The sequence below is a fragment of the Castor canadensis genome, chromosome 6 (assembly GCF_047511655.1).
Source record: "Castor canadensis chromosome 6, mCasCan1.hap1v2, whole genome shotgun sequence".
NCBI classification, from domain to species: Eukaryota; Metazoa; Chordata; class Mammalia; order Rodentia; family Castoridae; genus Castor; species Castor canadensis.
In genome coordinates, this window is record NC_133391.1 from 17,563,667 (window position 1) to 17,589,743 (window position 26,077).

Here is a 26,077-nt window from a genome sequence, read left to right on the forward strand (position 1 = left end):
CTCACACCTAGAAGAGTCAGTGTCTCCGTAAGTGATAACGACCCTTGCTGATGATGCAACAATCTGGTTATCATATTTGTGAGCTCTCCTCAAGTATGACATCATGGTAACTGGGATCATATGCACAAAGGCTAAACAGACTGTTTCTTTCCATCTTTCCTCTCAGTTGTGAGAGAAATTGAATACCATTCTCATCTTGATACAACCAGCCCCACCCAATTCCAGTGAAAATGAAGCATCAAGGAGACCATGCCAAGGACAAGAGACATGTCCTTGGGGGCCATCTGATAGAGATTAGGAAATTGACCATGGTCACACAGGATTAGATCAAAAGATATTCTAAGGGACATAAACATAGGAAGGAACATATGGAAGAGGACTGGCTTAGAGCCCAATCTCATTCTTGAAGTGCATTAAGAAAAAGCCATTAAGTGCTGGGAAGGACAATTTCCCATCCCATCATTATAGACATGCCTCACTTCCTGAAAACTTCTAGAAAATCCAGATCAATTTCAGTATTCTAGGAACTGTTTTTCTGTTTCCCATTTCCTTCCCCTCTTCCATACAAAGGAAATGTGGATGTCTGATTAAGCCTCTGAGTACTTACCATTGAAGTATAATAGATTGACACAAGCATAAATCCAGTCTCCTTTCACTCTCCCTAGGCACCTGAAAATGCCATCAAAGAAGCCATCATTCCCCACCCCACCCTACCCCACCTCACCTGTGGAAATTTGTAGAGCTGGAGCAATATCCCTGTTTGGGAATTTGTTGCCCACATTGTTCCTGTAAGCACAGCTACAGACTTGCTCTCATTTTTACAAGTGTAATTAGGAATGGCTTTACTCAGCCCTGTGAGCAAATAAAGAGGACTGAAAATGTTATCCAATCATCATCAAGGCAATTATAGACATCAAAAATCCCAGAGACCTGTTTGGTAAAAGATTGGGGTTCCTGTTGATCTCTTCCATGGCAAAAAGCAATGCTAGAATGTACTGGTAGTTCTTGGTTTCCAACCTGGAAAGAGGGTATCTTTAGAAATTAGACTCCAAGCATAATATTCAAATCCAATACAATGAGTCTTATGTACTACTTGTTTCCCCCAAGAATTCCTATGTTGAAAATATGCCTTTCATAAAATGAGAGTGTTGCCAAACACATTTTATGAAGCCAGTATTACACTTATCCCAAAACCAGGCAAAGACACCTCCAAAAAGGAGAACTATAGGCCAATCTCCTTAATGAACATTGATGCAAAAATCCTCAACAAAATAATGGCAAACCGAATTCAGCAACACATCAAAAAGATTATTCACCACGACCAAGTAGGCTTCATCCCAGGGATGCAGGGGTGGTTCAACATATGAAAATCAATAAACGTAATAAACCACATTAACAGAAGCAAAGACAAAAACCACTTGATCATCTCAATAGATGCAGAAAAAGCCTTTGATAAGATCCAACACCATTTCATGATAAAATCTCTAAGAAAACTAGGAATAGAAGGAAAGTTCCTCAACATTATAAAAGCTATATATGACAAACCTACAGCCAGCATTATACTTAACGGAGAAAAACTGAAACCATTCCCTCTAAAATCAGGAACCAGACAAGGATGCCCACTATCTCCACTCCTATTCAACATAGTACTGCAATTCCTAGCCAGAGCAATTAGGCAAGAAGAAGGAATAAAAGGAATACGAATAGGTAAAGAAACTGTCAAAATATCCCTATTTGCAGATGACATGATCCTATACCTTAAAGACCCAAAAAACTCTACTCAGAAGCTTCTAGACATCATCAATAGCTGTAGCAAGGTAGCAGGATATAAAATCAACATAGAAAAATCATTAGCATTTCTATACACTAACAATGAGCAAATGGAAAAAGAATGTATGAAAACAATTCCATTTACAATAGCCTCAAACAAAATCAAATACCTAGGTGTAAACCTAACAAAAGATGTGAAAGACCTCTACAAGGAAAACTATACACTTCTGAAGAAAGAGATTGAGGAAGACTATAGAAAGTGGAGAGATGTCCCATGCTCATGGATTGGTAGAATCAACATAGTAAAAATGTCGATACTCCCAAAAGTAATCTACATGTTTGATGCAATTCCCATCAAAATTCCAATGACATTCATTAAAGAGTTCGAAAAATCTACCGTTAAATTTATATGGAAACACAAGAGGCCACGAATAGCCAAGGCAATACTCAGTCAAAAGAACAATGCAGGAGGTATCACAATACCTGACTTCAAACTATATTACAAAGCAATAACAATAAAAACAGCATGGTACTGGCACAAAAACAGACATGAAGACCAGTGGAACAGAATAGAGGATCCAGATATGAACCCACACAACTATAAGCAACTTGTCTTTGACAGAGGAGCTAAAAATATGCGATGGAGAAATAGCAGCCTCTCCAACAAAAACTGCTGAGAAAACTGGTTAGCAGTCTGCAAAAAACTGAAACTAGATCCATGTATATCACCCTATACCAAGATTAACTCAAAATGGATCAAGGATCTTAATATCAGACCCCAAAATCTTAAGTTGATACAAGAAAGAGTAGGAAATACTCTGGAATTAGTAGGTATAGGTAAGAACTTTCTCAATGAAACCCCAGCAGCACAGCAACTAAGAGATAGCATAGATAAATGGGACCTCATAAAACTAAAAAGCTTCTGTTCATCAAAAGAAATGGTCTCTAAACTGAAGAGAACACCCACAGAGTGGGAGAAAATATTTGCCAACTACATATCAGACAAAGGACTGATAACCAGAATATACAGGGAACTTAAAAAACTAAATTCTCCCAAAACTAATGAACCAATAAAGAAATGGGCACGTGAACTAAACAGAACTTTCTCAAAAGAAGAAATTCAAATGGCCAGAAAACACATGAAAAAATGCTCACCATCTCTAGCAATAAAGGAAATGCAAATGAAAACCACACTAAGATTCCACCTCACCCCTGTTAGAATAGCCATCATCAGCAACACCACCAACAACAAGTGTTGGCGAGGATGCGGGGGAAAAAGGAACCCTCTTACACTGTTGGTGGGAATGTAGACTAGTACAACCACTCTGGAAAAAAATTTGGAGGCTACTTAAAAAGCTGGACATCGATCTACCATTTGATCCAGCAATACCACTCTTGGGGATATACCCAAAAGACTGTTACTCCAGAGGCACCTGCACGTCCATGTTTATTGCGGCACTATTCACAATAGCCAAGTTATGGAAACAGCCAAGATGCCCCACCACTGACGAATGGATTAAGAAAATGTGGTATCTATACACAATGGAATTTTATGCAGCCATGAAGAAGAACGAAATGTTATCATTCGCTGGTAAATGGATGGAATTGGAGAACATCATTCTGAGTGAGGTTAGCCTGGCCCAAAAGACCAAAAATCGTATGTTCTCCCTCCTATGTGGACATTAGATCAAGGGCAAACACAACAAGGGGATTGGACTTTGAGCACATGATAAAAGCGAGAGCACACAAGGGAGGGGTGAGGATAGGTAAGACACCTAAAAAACTAGCTAGCATTTGTTGCCCTTAACGCAGAGAAACTAAAGCAGATACCTTAAAAGCAACTGAGGCCAATAGGAAAAGGGGAACAGGTACTAGAGAAAAGGTTAGATCAAAAAGAATTAACCTAGAAGATAACACCCACGCACAGGAAATCAATGTGAGTGAATGCCCTGTATAGCTATCCTTATGTCAACCAGCAAAAACCCTTGTTCCTTCCTATTATTGCTTATACTCTCTCTACAACAAAATTAGAAATAAGGGCGGAATAGTTTCTGCTGGGTATTGAGGGGGGGGAGAGGGAGGGAGTGGAGTGGGTGGTAAGGGAGGGGGTGGGGGCAGGGGGGGAGAAATGAACCAAGCCTTGTATGCACATATGAATAATAAAAGAAAAATGAAAAAAAAAATGAAAGCACCCGGCGCTCATAATGATGCTTAAATAATTATTGAATAAATAATATTGAATAAAAAAAAAATAAAATGAGAGTGTTAGAATTGAGATGTTTGGGAGGTAATTAGGATTTTAAATTTTCATGAGGGTGACTATCTCATAAATAAGATGGATTAGTATCCTTTTGAATATGTCTCTGTTAGATGAGGACATTGTGCCAAGACTGCAAGAAGACCAGGAGGCAGGCCCTTACTAGATTAGGTAATGCCATGATCTGATAATTCTCATCCTCCACAATTATGAAAAAATGTGCTATCTAAAGTCATCCAGTTTATGATATTTTCTTACATAGCAGCCTTCACTATCTATGACAATGACCTAATTAAGGGTGAATGACCAGTCAAGTACATCTCTGGCAACAGATGGCTCTTAAAAGGCCTTTGAATTTACAGCTAATACAAATGAAATAACTTTTCTTCTTCCTCCTATTCCTCCTCTACTTTTTGTTCTTCTACATTTCTATTTGAAGCTATATAATCTTAAATGCTATATAAGATAATTATTATTATAATAGTAATAATTATTATTGGGACGAGTTGGAATTTATTCCTTTATAAATGTGCTGTTTGATTCCTAATGATGACTTTTATATTTATCAATTAATTTGTTATAATTATATTTACCTTGTATTTATATTGATTAGTATGTACCTAATATATTTGTGTACTTTCTATAACATTTTAACTTTCAATTTTCCACATATTTATTTCATACCACTTTTAAATTTAGGTATAAACGTATACCTAAATTTGTAATTTTCTTATCCAAGCTTTTTAAACCGTAATTTATTCTACTGCATTGTTTGTGATTATGAATGTATTTTATTTGGTTGTAACATCTGACTAATTTTCTATAGCTCTTTATATTACTTCTTCATTTCTATTTTACCATGTACACCTGACCAAACTATCTGAAGTATATATAATATCTTACCAGCTGCACAGTTCATGGGCCTTTTAACTTTTAGCTGACCCAAGAGGACTCACCTGTTTTTCTTATCCAGTGTTTTACTTCTGTATTTATTAAGTCTTTCTCATTCTTTCATCCATGTCTAACATCTTTTTCATGCTTTCTAGTTTTTAGTCATTCTGTGCTAGATCCATATTTCCTTCAGAATTAAGCTTGAGCTGTCTTTATTCACTTCTGTGAATATACATCCAGCAAGTTTTTAATCTCTAAATCTTTTATGGGTTTATTTCTAAAAAGTCATTTTGGAGAATTTCTAGTTTGCTCTTTTTAAAAATTCCACTTTTTATTTATGAGAACCATTTGCATATAGTCATTTTATATTCTGATGGTGGTACATGAAATAATTGAGGGTTTAAGGGTCTAATTCTATTCTAGAATTTAGAAGTCTGGATTCTGTTTTAGACTTTGGTTTGGTTTGCTTTCATCAACAATGCCAGGTTGCTTTATATGTTTGGTGAAGGTTGATTATAAGCTAAACATTGTTACATTTGTATCTATAGAAAACCTGGGGGTTTAAGATATTTTCCTCTGGAAAAGAGTTTCATTGGCTTCTGTCCTGAGGCATGTGAGGTGACACCAAATTTACCATTATCTTTACTATGATTTCTGGTCAACCTGGAAGTCCCAAATTCAGTTGCCTCAAGTTACTCACAATTTAATTGTGAGATTGTGATTGGTTATTGTACATTGGAAAACAGCAGTTTTCTATTTGCTTATGCTCACTTCTTTGATACTTGGAGATTCTCTTTTTCAAACTCATGAATGTAAAAAAATTATATTTCATGAATGACCTTTGTGTCTAGTTGGTAAAGCCTTTCTGAGTATCCTTACTTCCAAGATCATAATTCTCCTATTTAATTTCTTTCCTATCATACAAGTGCTTTCACTGAGGTGAAAGAAAATGAATTTTAAAGCCAAATGTATTACCTTGGAATTGTATTGAAGAAAAGAGCCTTAGTAATAAGAAGCCAGCATGGTACTGGCAGAAAAATAGACATGAAGACCAATGGAATAGAATAGAAGCTCCTGCCACAAACCCACACAACTGCAGCCATTTGATTTTCAACAATGGGCTCAAAATATGTATTAGATAAAAGGTAGCCTGTTCAACAAATGGTGCTGGGAAAATTGCATTTCCACCTGACAAAGACTGAAATTAGATCCTAGTCTCTCACCTTGTCCTAGCATCAATTCAAAGTGGATTGAAGATCTTAACGTGAGATCTGAAACAGTAAAATTACTTCAGGAAAAACAGGGAATAAACTGGACCATAAGTGCACATGAATAGAACTCTAATAGCTCAGCAACGAAGAGAAATGATTCACAATGGGAATGCATGAAACTAAAAAGCTTCTGCAGCAAAGGAAATGGTCAAGAGACTGAAGAAACAGCCTACAGACTGGGAGAAAATACTTGCCAGCTATACTATGACAAGGGATTGATAACCAGAATAGCCAGCTCAAAACTAATCTCCCAAAGAATCATTAAACCACCAAATAAATGGGCAAATGAACTGAGCAGAAAATTCTCAAAAGAAGAAGTATAAGTGGCCAATAAACGTGAAGAAATGCTCAACATCCTTGGCCAAAAAGGAAATGTAAATAAAAAAACATGAGATTTTACCTCAGCTGTTAAAATGGCTATCATCAATAACACATACAACAAATGCTGGTGAGGATGTGGGGAAAAGAAACACTTCTACACTACCACTTCTACATCTGCCATGGCTCCTAGAAGCCTTCACCTCAACACAAGTAGACCCCAGGGCCACTGCTGCCTTGTGGGCACCAGATGATTCAAGCCCACCAGCTCTGCTGCCCCACAGGAACCCTCAACTTGCTATTCAGTGCCAGGAGCCTGCTGCCACACACCCAAGTGAACCTCAGGCTCCAGGCTTTGCTATTTTAAAGCACCAGGAGGGTTCCCTCCCCACAGAGCATGGAGGCCCAATACTCCCCACTGTCCCTGACAGCAAGAGAGCCCTTGGCACTCTGCAAATAGCAAGGACACCAGATTCCTCACTGAGGGGAGAAAAGCTATAGCCTGCTGCTCTGCAGGTGGCACCAGAAGCCCTGTTCCTCCAAGGTGCACAGAATTGCAGGGCTTCACGCTGCACCCCCTGCAGAAGACTCAGGTTTCTCCTGTCCAAGAGCTGGAGTCCCAGCTCCTCCACCACCCAATGCTCCCCACTGCAACTGCAGGAGAGCCCCTGTGCCCCCACCAAAGAGCAGGAACTTTAGCCCCTTTGCTGAGCAGAGAAAAGAGGTGATCGGCACCACCACAACAACCCTGCAAGGGGCAACGTATCCAGCATACCCCTCTCTGAGGAGCACTGCTGGAGCACCAGGAGTGAGGTTAGCCTGGCTCAAAAAACCAAAAATTGTATGTTCTCCCTCATATGTAGACATTAGATCAAGGGCAAACACAACAAGGGGATTGGACTATGAGCACATGATAAAAGCGAGAGCACACAAGGGAGGGGTGAGGATAGGTAAGACACCTAAAAAACTAGCTAGCATTTGTTGCCCTTAACGCAGAGAAACTAAAGCAGATACCTTAAAGCAACTGAGGCCAATAGGAAAAGGGGAACAGGTACTAGAGAAAAGGTTAGATCAAAAAGAATTAACCTAGAAGGTAACACCCACGCACAGGAAATCAATGTGAGTCAATGCCCTGTATAGCTATCCTTATCTCAACCAGCAAAAACCCTTGTTCCTTCCTATTATTGCTTATACTCTCTCTACAACAAAATTAGAAATAAGGGCAAAATAGTTTCTGCTGGGTATTGAGGGGGGGGAGAGGGAGGGAGTGGAGTGGGTGGTAAGGGAGGGGGTGGGGGCAGGGGGGAGAAATGAACCAAGCCTTGTATACACATATGAATAATAAAAGAAAAATGAAAAAAAAATAAAATGTGTTGCAAAATTAAAAAAAAAAAAAAAGAAAAGGAAAAACCACAAAACCCCAACTACAGGGTCATAAGGGATTAAAACCCTAACCAAAAACAACTCCAGATGTGTAAATCTCAGCGAAGTGTGAAACAGCAAGACAACCATTCTCCATTAAAATCAAATTCCAGCACTAAGGATCCAAACACCTGCATAAAGGAAGAGCTATGAAATAATGAATTCTAAAAATCAATCGTAAAAATGAGTAACGACCTTGAAGAAGAAACACAAAAGTTAGTACTTGACCTCAAAGAGAAGATGAATAAACAATTAAATGAGTTCAAAGAGAATACAAATAAACAGATGAATGAAGTTAAGATGATCCAGGATATGAAAGAGGAAATCAATAAAGATATGGAATTAATAATTAATTATTAATAATTAATTAATTATTAATCAATTAATTAATTTTCATGGCCCTGAAGTAAGAACCAGATGCCAGGTATAGTTTCATTATAGAAACCCCCAAGTTTAATGGGCTCGGAGTGAAGAATCGGGTTAGGGTGGCTTTGTCTACAGAGAATCCACCTCAAATTCATTCTACTAGATTGGATCCAATGTACGGGATTGCTGAGAGTAGGTTGTAATTACTGTGGCTACTCAGAATGATATTTGTCCTTATGGGAGAACATATCCTATAAAGGCGGTAGTTATGACTGTGAATAGTAAGATAATACCGATGTTTCATGTTTCTATGAAGGTGTATGATCCGTAGTAAATTCCTCGTCCTACGTGCATAAATAGGCAAATAAAGAATGTGGAAGCTCCGTTGGCATGGAGATATCGGATAATTCAACCGCAGTTTACGTCTCGGCAGATATGTGTGACTGAAGAGAATGCTGTTGTGGTGTCTGATGTGTAGTGTATTGCTAGAAATAATCCTGTTGCGATTTGTAGAATTAAGCAAATTCCTATGGTTTTTACTGTTAGTACTGGATTGTTGATTTCGTCTATTATATATAGGATTCGTAGGGATGGGAGAGCAACTATAATGAGAATAATTGCTGGGAGGATTGTTCAGATTGTCTCTACTTCTTGGGCATCTATTGTGTTGGTGTGTGTTCATTTAGTGGTAAGCATAAGTGAAATGATATAAAGCACTAGGGAGCTAATGAGGTAGACAATTATTAGTGTATGATCATGGAAGTTTAATAATTCTTCTATGATGGGTGATGTTGCATCTTGTAGGCCTAGTTGGAGGGGGTGAGCCATGAAGATATATGGGGCATTAGCCTGTAATTTAACTTTGACAAATTTATGTAATTATTTTACTAATATCTTATGTAGAGAAAGACATATAGGATATGGGGCTGGCTTGAAACTAGTTCTAGGGGGTTCAATTCCTTCCTTTCTTAGTGTGTTTTTACGTATGTGGGTTCTTCGAACGTGTGGTATGGTGGTGGGCATCTGTTGAGTCACTAGGTTTGTTGTAGTAAGCTCAACTACTCCTACTTCTCATTTTGAGGCAAATGCTTCTCAGATTATGAAAACTATAATAATTACCGCAGTTAGGGAAATGAAAGAGCCTATTGATGATACTGTATTTCATGCTGTGTAGGCATCTGGGTAGTCAGAATAGCGTCGTGGTACGCCAGATAGGCCGAGGAAGTGTTGAGGGAAGAAGGTTAGATTTACTCCTACAAATATAACAGTAAAATTGGATTTTTGCTCATGTTTGATCTAGTGTATAGCCTGAGAATAGTGGAAATCAGTGCACAAATCCTCCTATGATTACGAACACTGCTCCTATTGATAAAACGTAGTGAAAATGGGCTACTACATAGTATGTGTCGTGTAGTACGATATCTAGGGATGAGTTGGATAGAACAATGCCTGTTAGGCCACCTACTGTGAAAAGGAAAATAAAGCCTAGGGCTCAAAGTAGGGCTGGGGATCATTTGATGTTACCTCCATGAAGTGTAGCTAGTCAACTGAAGACTTTAAGTCCTGTGGGAATGGCAATAATTATAGTAGCAGATGTGAAGTAGGCTCAGGTATCAATGTCTATTCTGACTGTAAACATATGGTGTGCTCATAGGATGAATCCCAAGAAGCCAATAGACATCACAGCTCATACTATTCCTATATACCCAAATGGCTCTTTTTTACCAGAATAATAGGTAACGATGTGAGAGATTATGCCGAAGCCTGGGAGAATTAAGATGTATACTTCAGGGTGACCAAAAAATCAGAATAGGTGTTGATAGAGGATTGGGCCTCCTCCTCCTGCAGGGTCAAAGAAGGTAGTGTTTAGGTTCTGGTCAGTTAAGAGTATTGTAATACCGGCCGCTAGGACAGGGAGGGAGAGTAGTAAGAGGACTGCAGTGACCAGGACTGATCATACAAATAATGGTGTTTGGTATTGTGATATTGCAGGGGGTTTTATATTAATAATTGTGATAAAATTAATAGCGCCAAGGATTGAGGATACACCAGCTAAGTGAAGGGAAAAAATGGTGAGATCCACTGATGTTCCTGCATGGGCTAGATTACCTGCTAATGGGGGGTATACAGTTCATCCAGTTCCCGCTCCGGCTTCTACTATTGAGGAGGCCAGTAGAAGGAGGAAAGATGGTGGGAGGAGTCAGAAGCTTATGTTATTCATTTGGGGAAATACTATATTTGGCAACTAATCAATTGCCAAATCCTCCAATAAGGATTGGTATTACTATGAAGAAGATTATTACAAAAGCATGGGCTGTAATGATGACATTATAGATTTGGTCGTCTCCTAATAGGGTTCCTGGTTGTCCTAATTCTGCGCAAATTAATAAGCTTAGGGCAGTTCCTACTATTCCTGCTCAGGCCCCAAATATTAAGTACAGGGTGCTGATGTCTTTGTGGTTTGTTGAGAATAGTCAACAGTTGACGAACATAGGTAAAATGGCTGAGTAAGCATTAGACTGTAAATCTAAAGATGGGTTGAGTCCTCTTTTTACCAGGCTTCGAGGTGATGGATCACGTTGAATTGCAAATTTAGAAACGCAGCTTCAACTCTGCCGGGGCCTCTTGCCTTTTTTTTCTAGATGGTGGGAGAGGTAGATTGAAGCCAGTTGTTTAGGGTATTTAGCTGTTAACTAAAATTTCATGGGTTTGAATCCCATCAATCTAGTGAGGACTTAGCTTAGTAAAAGTTTTTGATTTGCGTTCATGAGATGTAGGGTGGTATCCTGCAGTCATTATTACAGGAATTAAGTTTATTTAACTTGCTTAGGTCTTTGAAGGCTCTTGGTCTATTTAACCTAAATTCCTAGTTTAGGGCAAATATGATATGTGTTAGGGGTAGGGTTATAGTTGTAATGGTAAAAAGTGGGGGCAAAAGAATTAAGGGTTTGTTGGGGTGTCGTCATTTTATTTTTATGGTGTTTGTGGTTGGGAATAGGGTTAGGGTTGTTGAGTAAATCAGTCATATATAGAAGTACAAATTTAGTAAGGCTAGTATAGCTATAATTGTTGGTGTTAAGATTAGATCATTTTTTGTTAGCTCATTAATGATTCATTTTGGTAGGAACGCTGTTAGTGGTGGGAGTCTTCCAAGTGACAGTAGTGAGATGAGTAGTATTAGGGTAATTACTGGGGTTATGTTTCAGGAGTGAGCTAGAGTTAGTGTGTTGGTGTTATTGTTATAGTTGATTATTGTAAACATGGTAATGGTTAGTAGGATGTAGATGATTAGGTTTAGTATGAGGGCTATGGAGTTGTATGAGATGATGGCTATTATTCATCCTATATGGGCAATTGATGAATAGGCTATGATTTTACACAGTTGTGTTTGGTTTAGTCCTCCTCAGCCACCTACTATAATTGATAGTAGGGCTATTGATATGATGAGTTGATGGTTGATTGATGGTGTTAGTTGGTATAGGATGGAGATTGGGGCTAGTTTTTGTTATGTTAGTAGTAGTATTCCTGACATTAGGGTGGTTCTTTGGGTGACTTCTGGTACTCATAGGTGAAATGGAGCTAATCCAAGTTTTATAGTTAGTGCTACTAGGGCTATGAATGATGTAATGGGGTTTTGCATATAGATAATTGATCATTGGCCTGAGTCTAGTATGTTGATTACAATTGCTATTAGTAGTAGCATAGATGCTGTGGCTTGTGTTATGAAGTACTTAGTTGCTGCTTCTGTGGATCGTGGGCTTCCTTTATTGATTAATAGGGGGATGAATGCTAATATATTAATTTCTAAACCCGCTCATATTACTAGTCATTGGGAGCTTGTTATTGTAATTATTGTTCCTATAATTATAGTGGGTAAGATAATTAATTTGGCAGTGGGGTTGATTAGTATGGGAAGGATATAAACCAACATTTTCGGGGTATGGGCCCGATAGCTTAATTTAGCTGACCTTACTTTAGAGTTGGGTGTGATATGGTAGCACGAAGAATTCTGAGTTCTTAGGATTAGGTTCGATTCCTGTAGCTCTAGAAATAAGAGGGCTTGAACCTCTATATTTTACTCTATCAAAGTAACTCTTTTGTCAGACATATTTCTATATTTGTGGGGGGATGCTTGATATGGCAATGGGGAGGGATACATATAGTATGCAGGCAGCCAAAGTGAGTGGGAGGAAGTTTTTTCATAGTAGGTGTATGAGTTGGTCGTACCAGAATCGGGGGTATGATGCTCAGATTCACAGGAACAGTATGGTGAGGCAGAGGGTTTTGATGGTGAAGTTAATAGTGTATAATTCTGGGGTTAGAGGGTTGTGGAATGCTCCTAGGAATATGATTGTTGTGAGAGCATTTATTATAATGATGTTCATATATACTGCCATGAAGAATAAGGTGAATGGTCCGGCGGCATATTCTATGTTGAATCCGGACACGAGTTCGGATTCTCCTTCAGTTAGGTCGAATGGGGCCCGGTTTGTTTCTGCTAATGTTGAGATAAATCATATTATTGCTAGTGGTCATGTTGGGATGATGAGTCAGATATGTTCTTGTGTTGTAATTAGTGAGAATATAGTGAATGATCCATTTATAAGTATTACTGATAAAACGATGATGGCAAGGGATACTTTGTATGAGATTGTCTGTGCGGCAGCTCGGAGTGCTCCAATTAGAGCATATTTAGAATTTGATGATCAGCCTGATCATAGGATGGTGTAGATGGATAGGCTAGAGGTTGCTAGAATAAATAGGATGCCAAAGTTTATGTTGATTAAGGGTTGTGGTATTGGAAATGGGATTCATATAATAAGGGCTAGGATTAGGGCTAGGGTCGGGGAGATAGAGAATAGCGGTGGGGAGGAGGCTAGTGGTCGTATTGGTTCTTTAATGAGTAGTTTTAGTGCATCGGCGAATGATTGAAGGATGCCGTAGGGGCCTACTACGTTTGGGCCTTTTCATAATTGTATATATCCTAGGAGTTTTCGTTCTACAAGGGTTAAGAATGCTATTGTGAGTAGAATGGGGATAGTTAGGGTAAGGACATTTATAATGAACATAGGGTGTTAAGGAGAGGAGTTGAACCTCTGAGGGTAAAGTTTTAAGTCTTATGCAATTACCAGGCTCTGCCACCTTAACTAACCCTGTTCTAGGGTAGGTGAGTAGATAATTTACTAGATTAATGTTAGTGTATCTATTGGATTTAAGGCTCTGATGGGGAGTTGGCCTTGTTTCTCTTGTCCTTTTGTACTGGGAGAAACTTGTAAATAGATAGAAACTGACTTGGATTACTCCGGTCTGAACTCAGATCACATAGGACTTTAATCGTTGAACAAATGAACCTTTAATAGCGGTTGCACCATTGGGATGTCCTGATCCAACATCGAGGTCGTAAACCCTATTGTCGATATGGACTCTAGAATAGGATTGCGCTGTTATCCCTAGGGTAACTTGGTCCGTTGCTCAAGTGATGGGTCAATTTATGATTTTTTTCTGTATTTTAACTTGTTAGTCTAGATTTAAATCATTCGGAGGTTGTTTTGTGCTCCGAGGTCACCCCAACCAAAATTATTAAACCAGAAATTGTAATTTCTGGTTACAATTGGTTAGGCCAATTAGGGGTGATTGTGTTTTGTATAATTGTGATTGAAAAATTAAAGCTCCATAGGGTCTTCTCGTCTTATTGGTTTATTCCCGCCTCTTCATGGGAAGGTCACTGATCAAAAGTAAGAGACAGATAAACCCTCGTCAAGCCGTTCATACAAGTCCCTATTTAGGGAACAAATGATTATGCTACCTTTGCACGGTCAGGATACCGCGGCAGTTTAACAATTGTCACTGGGCAGGTGGTGCCTCTAATAGTTGTAATGCTAGAGGTGATGTTTTTGGTAAACAGGCAGGGTTTTTGTTTGCCGAGTTCCTTTTACTTTTTTTAATCTTTCCTTACAGCACTCCTGTGTTGGGTTAACATTTTGTTTTATAGGTTAGGCCTGTGTTTGTTTTTTTCTATATATATGTTAACTATCAGTGATTCATTCGGTCTGATATAAGTTTGTGCTCGGAGAATTTTTTTCTTGTTACTAATATTAACATTAGCTCATCTATTGGGAAATAGATTAACTCAGTTTGTATTATAGGAGGTCATGTTGTTTCTTGTAATTTAGGGGTTGATGTGGTTGAGCTTGAACGCTTTCTTAATTGGTGGCTTCTTTTAGGCCAACTATGGCTGTGTAGGTGATTTTACTCTCTATATAAGGTTGTATCTGTATCTAAAGGGCTGTCCCTCTTTAGACTAACATTAAAATTTACATGTTGGAGTATTATTTCTTGTGGTAAATTTTAAGTGGAACTGAAATTCAGTTCTGAGTAACCAACTATCATCAGGCTTGGTAGGCTTTTCACCTCTACCTAGAGATCTTCTCACTGTTTTGCTACATAGATGAGTGTGTTCATAGATAACTGTCTTTAGGTAGCTCGTCTGATTTCAGGGTGCTTAGCGAAGTTCTCTATGTTAAGCTTTTTCTAGTTAAATCATTATGCAAAAGGTACAAGGTGCAATCTTTGCTTTTTAGTGCTTTGAATTAGTCTTTCATCTTTCCCTTGTGGTACTGGCTCTATAGCTCCTGGTGCATATTTCTATCACCTACACTTTACGGATTGGTGAATGTTTTATTTTACAGGTTTGATGTAGTTGTGGTTGTTGGTTTTTGGGCTAGAATTAGCTCAAAATGTTCATTGTGTGAAATCTTCTGGGTGTAAGCCAGATGCTTTATAGTTAAGCTACATTTTGATGTTCCAAGCACACTTTCCAGTATGCTTACCTTGTTACGACTTATCTCCTCTTAATTTTTGTGGCAGTAGTTTATGTAAGTCTTGTAATAAAAATGTTGAGGAGGGTGACGGGTGGTGTGTGCATGCTTCATTGCTTGGTTCAATTGAGCTTTTTAAATTCAATTTACTGCTAAATCCTCCTTATCCTCTTCAGTTTCATAAGAGTTTCCATTGATTTTCTTGGGGTAAGAAAATGTAGCCCATTTCTTCCCATCTCATTGGCTACACCTTGACCTAACGTTTTTATGTTGTATGTTTTAGCTTACTTTAAGTGCCTTAAGTAGGGTTTGCTGAAGATGGCAGTATATAGGCTGATTTAGCAAGAGATGGTGAGGTGAATTGGGGTTTATCGATTATAGAACAGGCTCCTCTAGATGGATATAAAACACCGCCAAGTCCTTTGAGTTTTAAGCTGTTGCTAGTAGTTCTCTGGTGAATGTTTGTTGGGTTTGCATATTTAGGTTTATGGCTAAGCATAGTGGGGTATCTAATCCCAGTTTGGGTCTTAGCTGTCGTGTTATCAGATTTGTTAAGATTACGTTCGTTAGTTATTTTTTCTTTAGCTGTAGCTTTTTTATGGCCTAGGTAAAGTTTATTCTTATTGAGGATCAGAAATTCTTTTTTTTTTCCTTTTTCTTTTATTATTCATATGTGCATACAAGGCTTGGTTCATTTCTCCCCCCTGCTCCCACCCCCTCCCTTACCACCCACTCCGCCCCCTCCCTCTCCCCCCACTCAATACCCAGCAGAAACTATTTTGCCCTTATTTCTAATTTTGTTGTAGAGAGAGTATAAGCAATAACAGGAAGGGACAAGGGTTTTTGCTGGTTGAGATAAGGATAGCCATACAGGGCATTGACTCACATTGATTTCCTGTGCGTGGGTGTTATCTTCTAGGTTAATTCTTTTTGATCTAACCTTTTCTCTAGTACCTGTTCCCCTTTTCCTATTGGCCTCAGTTGCTTTTAAGGTATCTGCTTTAGTTTCTCTGCGTTAAGGGCAACAAATGCTAGCTAGTTTTTTAGGTGTCTTACCTATCCTCACCCCTCCCTTGTGTGCTCTCGCTTTTATCATGTGCTCATAGTCCAATCCCCTTGTTGTGTTTGCCCTTGATCTAATGTCCACATATGAGGGAGAACATACGATTTTTGGTTTTTTGAGCCAGGCTAACCTCACTCAGAATGATGTTCTCCAATTCCATCCATTTACCAGCGAATGATAACATTTCGTTCTTCTTCATGGCTGCATAAAATTCCATTGTGTATAGATACCACATTTTCTTAATCCATTCGTCAGTGGTGGGGCATCTTGGCTGTTTCCATAACTTGGCTATTGTGAATAGTGCTGCAATAAACATGGGTGTGCAGGTGCCTCTGGAGTAACCTGTGTCACAGTCTTTTGGGTATATCCCCAAGAGTGGTATTACTGGATCAAATGGTAGATCGATGTCTAGCTTTTTAAGTAGCCTCCAAATTTTTTTCCAGAGTGGTTGTACTAGTCTACATTCCCACCAACAGTGTAAGAGGGTTCCTTTTTCCCTGCAGAGGATCAGAAATTCTTAAACACGCTTTACACCGGGGTTTATTAGTTTGGGTCTATCATATGACCGCGGTAGCTGGCATGAGATTTACCAACCTTTATAGTCAGTGTAACTTAGTCAAACTTTCGTTTATTGCTTAATTTTTATCACTGCTGTGTCCCATGGGGGTGTGGTGAAGCAAAGCATCTTTAGGTAGAAATTTTGTGTGCTTGATGCTTGCTCCTTTTGGTCTGTTAGACTTAGAGGGCATATTCACTGGGGCACAGAGATTTGCATGTGTAATTTCACTGAAAACTAATAAAAAGGCTAGGACCAAACCTTTATTTGTTTATGGGATTATGCAATCCATTTAGGCATTTTCAGTGCCTTGCTTTGATATATAAGCTAAATTAACTTTTGTATTTGAGGTTAATCTTCTTCTTTTATGTGGTTAGTTATTTTAGGCATCTTACTAGTATGTAGGGAGGGAGTGTGGAGTTGGATTATGTGGTGGTTGGATTTGTGTGTTGTGTGATTTAATTTATGGATACTTAGGTGGCACATTAATAAATTGAACGTATAAAATAAAGGATGAAAATACGGGGTTTATGGGTGGATGTGTGTATAAAAGTTTGTTAGTAGAACATGTTTCTTGTTTTTGGGATTTGGCAAGAGTTAGTCATGTGGGGGGGGGTGGGGGGGGTTGCCCATAGATATGTGTGTACGTGTATATTCAAAATAAACAACTCAATATTACAAATAAATATTGCAATTGAAATCTTGGAAAACAGAGTGGAGCAAGTTGAAAATGGGGTATCAGGAATAGAAGAAAAAGTAGAGGAATTAGACCAAACAGTAAAAGATCATGAATGAATGCTAAGAAAATACAAGTGGAGCAGGCAAGATATCTGGGACACCATGAAAAGACCAAACCTATGAATGAATCATGGGTGTAGAAGAAGGAGAGGTGATACAAACTAAAGGCATTGACAACCTACTCAATAGAATAATAGCATAAAACTTTCCTAATCTTGAGAAAGAGTCACCCAGGTGCAGGAAGCTTACAGAACACCAAACCAACAGGACTAAAAAACGAACACCCACAGACACATCATATCAAAACCCACAGCACACAGAACAAAGAAATTACTCTGGAAGCTGCAAAACAGAAAAGACAAGTCATGTACAAAGGCAAATCCATTAGAATAACAGTAGATTTCTCAACTCAAGCTCTAAATGCAAGAAGGCCCTGGAAATACATAATTCAGGACCTGAAAGAAAGCAACTGTCAACCTAGACTAGTCTACCCAGAAAAACTATCCTTCCTAATTAAAGGAGAAAGTAAAACTTTCCACAACAAGGAAAAACTAAAGGAATTTGCAACCACCAAGCCAGCACTGTAGGAGCTACTTAAAGGACTTTTACATATAGAAGAAGAAACTAGAGTGAGACAGGAAGACTCAGGAAACAATAAACCTTTTTGAGCAAGCAGACAAATAAACAAAAAGTAGGTAAAACTAAACAACATGGAAACAAGGATGTCTGGGAAAATGGGCACCTCTCAATATTTACACTGAATGTAAATGGCCTCAGTGCCCCAATCAAAAGACACAGAATAGCAAACTGTGTTAAAACACAAGACCTAATCATATACTGCCTACAAGAGACTCATCTCACTGAAAAAAAAAAAAGCATTGGTTTAGAGTCAAAGGGTGGAAAAAAGTTTTCCAAGCAAATGGACCCCATAAACAGGCAGGATTAGTTATACTCATATCTGACAAAGTAGACTTCAGACTAAAATCAATCAGAAGAGACAATGAAGGTCACTTCATATTAATGAAAGGAACAGTTCATCAAGAGGAAATATCCTTAACACATATGCACCAAACACAGGGGCACCTATCTACATTAAAAAATTCTAATGGCCCTAAGAATAGATCCTAACACAGTGATATTTGGAGACCTGAATACCTGACTGTCACCAATAGGTAGGTCATCCAGACAAAACATCAGTAAAGAAACTTCAGAGCTACTCCACACATTACACCAAATAGACATGGTGGATATCTACAGAGTATTCCACCCAACAACTAGGCAATACACATTCATTTCTCCAGCTCATGGAACTTTCTCCAAAATGCATCATATTTTAGGACACAAAGCAAATCGCAACAAATTCAAGAAAATTGAAATAACTCCCTGCATCATATCAGATCACAACAGAATAAAACTAGACCTCAACAACAAAAGAAACCCCAGAAAATATTCAAACACATGGAGACGGAACAAGACACTGCTGAAAAACCAGTGGGTGACTGAAGTAATAAGGGAAGAAATCAAAAAGTTCCTAGAATCCAATGAAAATGAAAATACAACCTACCAGAATCTGTGGGACACAACAAAAGCTGTGCTAAGGGGAAAGTTGATAGCTGTAAGTGCCTACATTCAAAAAACAGAGACCTCTCAAATAAACAACCTAATGATGCACCTAAGCTCCTAGAAAAACAAGAACAAACTACACCCAAAACCAGCAGACAGAAATAATAAAAGATCAGGGTCAAGATTGATGATCAAAACCAAACAAACTATACAAAGAATCAATGAAATAAAAAGTTGGTTCTTTGAAAAGATTAACAGGATTGACAAACCCTTAACTGACATGAAAAAACAGAGGAGGGAGAAGTACCAAATTAATAAAATCAGAGATGAAAAAGGACATAAACACAAATACTTATGTAACCCAGAGAATCATTAGAGAGTACTTTGAAACTTATATTCAAGTAAACTGGAAAATCTAGATGAAATGAATAAATTCCTAGAGGCATATAATCAACCAAAATTGAACCAAGAAAATATTAAACACCTAAATAGTCCTATTATATGCAGTGAAATTGAATTAGTAATAAAGAGTCTCCTTACAAAGAAGATCCCAGGACCTGATGGATTCATGGCCAAATTTTACCAAATCTTTAAAGAAGAACAAACACCAATACTCCTCAAAGTTTTCCAGGAAATAGAAAGGCAAGGAACACTACCAAACTCATTTTATGAAGCCAGCATTAAGATCATTCAGAAACCTAATAAAGACATAACCAGAAAAGAGAATTGTAGACCAATATTTTTAATGCATATGGATGCACAGGTTGTCAACAAAATCCTGGCAAACAATTCAATAACACATCAAAAAGATCACATACCATGACCAAGGTGGTTTCATTCTAGGGATGCAAGGATGACTCAACATATGCAAATCCGTAAGTGTAATACAGCATATAAACAGAAGGAAGAACAAAAACCACATGATATGCTCAATAGATGCAGAAAAAGCCTTTGACAAAATCCAACACCCTTTCGTGATAAAAGCACTGAAGAAATTAGGAATAGAAGAAATGTTCCTCAACATAATAAAAGCTATGTTCAACAAACCTAGAGCCAACATCATACTAAATGGAGAACAACTGAAACTGCTCCAATTAATGTTAGGAATGAGACAGTGCTGTCTGCTCTCTCCACTCCTATTCAGTATAGTTTTGGAATTCCTAACTACAGCAATAAGAGAAGAGCAAGAAATAAAAGGGATCCAAATAGGAAAGGAAGAAGCCGAAGTATCCCTATTTTCAGATGACATGATCCTATAACTAAGAGATCCCAAAAACTCTACTAAAAACTACAAGAAATCTTAAACTTGGCAAAGTAGCATGATATAAAATTAACATACAGAAATCAGTAGTTTTCTATATACTTATAGTGCACAGACTGAGAAAAATCTGGGAAACAATCCCATTTACAACAGCCTCAAAAACAACAAAGTACCTCAGAATAAATTTAAGGAAAGAAACCAAAGACCTTTTTAATGAAAACTATAAACCTTGAAAAGAGAAATCAAAGAAGACATCAGAAGATGGAAAGACTTTCCATGCTTGTGGATTGGTAGAATCGACATTGTGAAAATGACCATACTACCAAAAGCAATCTACATGTTCAACACAATCCCTATCAAAATTCCAATGACATTCTGTACAGAAATAGAAAAATCAACTGCAAAATACATATGGAAACACAAAAGACCTCAAATAACCAAAGCAATTCTGAGCAAAAAGACCAATGCTGAAGGCATCCCAATACCCAACCTCAAACTATATTACAAAGCCATAACAATAAAAACAGCATGGTATTGGCACAAAAACAGACAGGAAGACCAATGAATCAGAATAGAAGATCTTGACATAAATCCACGCGTCTATAACCAACTGATCTTTGACAAAGGAGCCCAAAACAATGGAGAAAAGATAGCCTCTTCAACAAATGCTGCTGGAAAAATGGGTATCCACATGTAGAAGACTGAAACTAGATCCCTGTCTTTTACCCTGTACCAAAATCAACTCAAAGTGGATCAAAGACTATGATATAAGGCATGAAACCCTGAAACAACTCCAAGAAGCAGTAGGAAATACACTGGAACAGACAGGTATAGGTAATGCCTTCCTAAACAGAACTCAAAAAGGTTCAGCCTCCATGAAAAGCAATGAACAAATGGGACTGCATCAAAAAGCTTCTGCACAGCAAAGGAAACAGTTACCAGACTCAAGAGACAGCCCACAAAATGGGAGAAAATCTTTGCCAGCTACACATCTGATAAGGGACTAATATCCAGAATCTACAGGGAACAAAAAAAATTAAGCCCCCAAAGAACCAACACCCCAGTGAAGAAATGGGCACATGAATTAAACAGAGAATACTCAAAGGAAGAGGTACAAGTGGCCAGTAAATACATGAAGAAATGTTCAATTTCCCTGGTTATAAAAGGTATGCAAATCAAGACAACACTTAGATTTCATCTCACCCCAGTTAAAGTGGCTACAATCAAGGATAATAACAACAACAAATACTGGTGAGGATGTGGCAAAACAGGAACCTTTATACATTGCTGGTGGGAATGCAAATCTGTACAATCACTGTGGAAAGCAGTATGGAGATTCCTCAAAAAACTACAGATAGGCCTTCCATTTGATCCAGTGATACTGTTCCTGGGCATCTAACCAAAAGAACGTAAGACAGGATACAGTAGAGACACCTGTTCAGGTTTATCACAACTCTATTCACAATAGCCAAGCCTTGGAAACAACCCAGATGCCTTACAACTGATAAATGGATCATGAAACTCTGGTCATGAAATACACAATGGAGTATTACTCAGACACAAGGAATAATGATGTGTGGTTTGAAGGTAAATGGATGCAATTGGAGGAAATCATGCTATGTGATCAGAAATACAAAAGATGCATGTCTTCCATAGATCCAAAGATAAACATATATACAAAGACAAGCATGATCATATACAAACTCAGTTGTGGAAAATGTTTGTAGCAGTGGAACTACTCTGTGGAACTCAGTGAAAAAGGGAAAGGAAAAGAGAATGATAGAGCATCAGTAATATCGCATACCATAAGATGTGAAGGCATAGGACATAAGGATGTATATTACAAGCTGTTGAATAACGAGGGGTGGGAGGTAAAGAGGTAAGGGAGAGTATTTGGAAGATTGAACAGACCAAAGTAAAGCACACCCACAGAGGGCATACATTGAGACACCCCTTTGAACGTCAACTTAAATATTAATAATGAAAGTCAGGACTGAAAAATAGCTACAGTGTGTGCCAGGGTGGGGGTACTAGTGGGAGCAGGGAGGGTGAAGAAAGAAGATTAAGGTGATGGTATATGGTTGGTGGACTTCAAGTACCTATATGAGACAAAACTAAGCCTCTTGAAATTGCTTTAAGAGGGGTGGGGAGGAAGCTGAGGGGGAGATATGATGAGGACATTATAAATAATGTACAATGTAAGTCTAATCAGAATTGTCACTACGACAATTCTGTGTTTCAAGCTCTGGAAGAAAATAATCACGACCTTGATTATTGTATCCAGCAAAGCTATCCTTCAAAAGTGAAGGAGAAATAAAAAAGCTTTCATGGTAAACAAAAATTAAAGGGATTCATAACCACTAAGACATCAGTGTCAAAGAGACTTAATGGAATCCTACATACGGAAGACAATATAAACACAATTATGAAAATATAGGAAGGAATAAATCTCAATAGATGAGTTGATAAACGGTTAGGAAAGAACCAAACATTGCAAAGACAACAATATCATTGCATGCTTCACTAATAATTCTAACTGTTCATAGTCTTAACTCTCCAATCAAAAGACACAGACTGGGGCACAAAGCAGGCCTCAGCAAATATAAGAAAACAGAAATGACCCCCTGCATTCTATCTGGTTACAATGCAGTAACACTAGAACTTAAGAACAAAAGCAACAGCAGAAAATACGCAAATAATTGGAGGCTGAATAGCACATGGCTCAGTGATCAATGGGTCATAGAAGAAATAAGAGAGAAAATCAACAGGTTCCTAGAGGTTAATGAAAATGAAAAACCATCTACCAGAACCTATGGGATACAGAAAAGGCAGTCCTAAGAAGAAGTTTATAGCCATGAGTACATATAGTAAAAGAACAGAAAGATCTCAAATGACTTAATGCTACATCTCAAACTCCAAGAAAAAGAGAAGCAACCAAAACCCAAAACAAGCAGGACAGAGATAATAAAAAATAAGGGCTGAAATTAATGAACTAGAGACCAAAAAAAAAAAAAAACCCATACAAAGAATCATGAAACAAACAGCTGGTTATTTGAAAAAATAAGCAAGATTGATAAGCCCTTGGCCAATCTTACTAAAATGAGAGGGAGAAGACCCAAATTAGGGAGGTAATAATAAACCCAAGGGAATCATCAAAGACTATTTTGAGAACCTACATTCCAATAAATTGGAAAATCTTGAAAAAATGGACAAATTTCTAGATACTTATGGCTATCCAAAATGGAACCTAGAGGATAGTAGCCACCTAAACAGATCTATACCACATAATGAAATTGAAGCAATAAAGAGTCTTCCAGAAAAGAAAAGTCCAGGACTTGATGGATTCTCTGTTGAATTCTCTGAGACCATAAAAGAACAACTAATACCAACACTCCTTAAACTTTTCTATAAAATAGAAAGGGAAGGAACACTGCCTAACCCATTTTATGAAGCCAGTATTACACTCATCCCAAAACCAGACAAGAATACATCCCAAAAGGACAACTATTGGCCAATCTCCTTAATGAACATTGATGCAAAAATCCTCAATAAAAGAATGACAAACCAAATCCAACAACATATCAGAAAGATCATTCACCACTATCAAGTCAGCTTCATCCCAGGGATGCAGGGATGGTTCAACGTACACAAATCAATAAATGTAATACAGCAGCACATTAATAAAAGCAAAGACAAAAACCACTTGATCATCTTAATGATGCAGAAAAAGCTTTTGATAAGATTCAACACCATTTCATGGTAAAAGCTCTAAGAAAACTAGGAATAGAAGGAATGTACCTCAACATTATAAAGGCTATGTATGATAAACCTATAACCACCATCATAGTTAATGGGGAAAAACTGGAACCATTTTCTCTAGATCAGGAATGAGACAAGGATGCCTATTCTCCCCACTTCTATTCAACATAGTCCTGGAATTCCAAGCCAGAGCAATAAGGCAAGAAGAAGAAATGCCAGGAATATTCATAGGTAAAGAAATAATCAAAGTATTTCATGTGCAGATGACATCTTACACCTCAAAGAATCAAAGAACTCCACCCAAAATCTCCTAGACACCATAAACAGCTTCACCAATGTAGCAGGATACAAAATCAACTTACAAAAATCAGTAGCCTTTCTATACACCAACAATGAACAAATTGAGAATGAACATAGGAAAACAATTCCATTTATAATAGCTCAAAAATCAAATACTTAAGAATAAACTTAACAAAGTATGTAAATGACCTCTACAAGGAGAACTACAAACCACTGAAGAAAGAGATCAAAGAAGACTATAGAAGGTAGAAAGATCTCCCATGCTCATGGATTGGCAGAATCAACATGGTAAAAATGGCTATACTACCAAAAGCAATCTATACGTTCAACATAACTCCCATCAAAATCCCAAAGACATTCATCGCAGAAGTTGAAATAGCCTAAAGTTCCTGTGGAAACACAAAAGACTGCAAATAGCCAAGACAATACTGAGCAAAAAGAGTAATGCTGGAGGTATCACAATACCTGACTTCAAACTGTACTACAGAGTCATGCCAATAAAAACATCATGTTACTGGCACAAAAACAGATATGAAGACCAGTGGAACAGAACAGAGGACCCAGATATGAATCCACACAGCTATGCCCACCTTATTTTTGACAAAGGTACCAAAAACATATGATGGACAAAAGACAGCCTCTTCAACAAATGTTGCTGAAAAAAGTGGCTATCTGCCTGCAGAAAACTGAATCTAGATCCATGCCTGTCACCCTGTTCTAGTATCAACTCAGAGTGGATTAATTATCTTAATATCAGACTTGAAACCTTACACTTAGTACAGGAAAGAGCAAGGAATACATTAGAGGCAATAGGTATAGGCAAAGACTTCCTCATTAGAACACATGTGGCCCAGCAACTAAGAGAAAGGATGGACAAATGGGACTACAAGAAATTAAGAAGCTCTGTACAACAGAGCCAGAGTAATGGAATCACAAACACCTGTGTAAGCCTTGGCTGGGTTTGTTTGTCCTTACAGTGCAGAAGATGAGTTGGTGACCTCTCAGACTCAGACAGAGCTGGCTTTTTTTATTGTTGTTTTCGAATTCAACTTTTCTGATTTCTCTATTTTTTTCATTTTTCTTTCTATTTAGTTTTCATTTCTTTTTTCCTTATATTTCTTAATGTTTTTCCCTTTTTTCTTTTTTATTGTTTTAGTTATGTACAACACCTTGGCACAAGCTAGGCAATTACCCTACTTTGTTTTGTTGTTTTCTCACTTTTTCAATTCTTTTCTCCCTTTTCTCCATTTGTTTCTACTTTCTTTGCACTTTTTCCCATTTTAACTTTTCATATAGAGTTGTTAATGGATTACGAATTCATATCACTATTTCTGGTTGTAGTGTACTTAGTAATGTTCCTCAGTACTCTTACCATAGCTAATATAGTTGGTATTCCAGAACAACCGATCCCAAGGTACCATGACTGAAGAGAGTCACACAGATCTAGGATTGCAAAGAGTACAATTTGTCGTCTGTTGTAACTGACAGAAAGTTACTTTCCTAGGCAGTAGAAACCTCAGTTGGATCCCAATAATTTATTTGTGAAAGAGGGGCTTGTATACTTAAATATGGGTTAGGACAGAAGTGACTTCACCTTCGTGGAATATCTGGGATATCTTCAGATAATATTAAAGACTCAGGCACATCCTGGAGCCAGGGTCTAGTTTCAAATTCCACAGTCCACTCTAATGGCTTTGTCTATTTAAAGTTAGTTGAGAGACCAT